Genomic DNA, 580 nt, shown 5'->3' with positions numbered 1-580 from the left:
ATAAGGGGATCAATAAATGCACACACAATTTATTTTCACACACCACATATAGCACATACATAATAACTCATTCTTGTGTTGTGGGGGGTGAAATTTGGGCGAAATGGCTAAAACCACGCGTCAGTCTCCTACTTGCGATTTCAGCTGGCTGTGACGACACCAAACGCGGCAGTTGCAGTCCATGCTCCCTGCCTTCTCCCCAACCCCAAGAGTGGTGAGCTTCTTTTTCAGTTTTGGGGTTTTCTATGATGGTTAAAGAAAATTGAATCGTTTGACTAACCGCATTTAAACGACGCTAATTCCCTTTTTTCAAACACTTCCCTGGAAATATCTTTTTGTACTCGTCTGTCACACATTTACATTTTGAGCAATGTGTATATATATCCTATGTGTATATATATCCTATCCACGTATGAAAAGAAAATAGTTTTTAGGAGGCATAACTGTAAAAAATAATATTTTTCAATGGTTTTCTAACGAAGAAAACGTCAAAATCGTAAGCGATACTGTAAAAATAGTACTTATTTCATAGGTTTGTGCTGAAAAAACGTAAAACTTCGTGGACCCAAATGGGATAGAC

The sequence above is a fragment of the Penaeus monodon genome, chromosome 28, assembly GCF_015228065.2.
Source record: "Penaeus monodon isolate SGIC_2016 chromosome 28, NSTDA_Pmon_1, whole genome shotgun sequence".
Taxonomy (NCBI): domain Eukaryota; kingdom Metazoa; phylum Arthropoda; class Malacostraca; order Decapoda; family Penaeidae; genus Penaeus; species Penaeus monodon.
Note: the sequence above shows the minus strand (reverse complement) of the source record.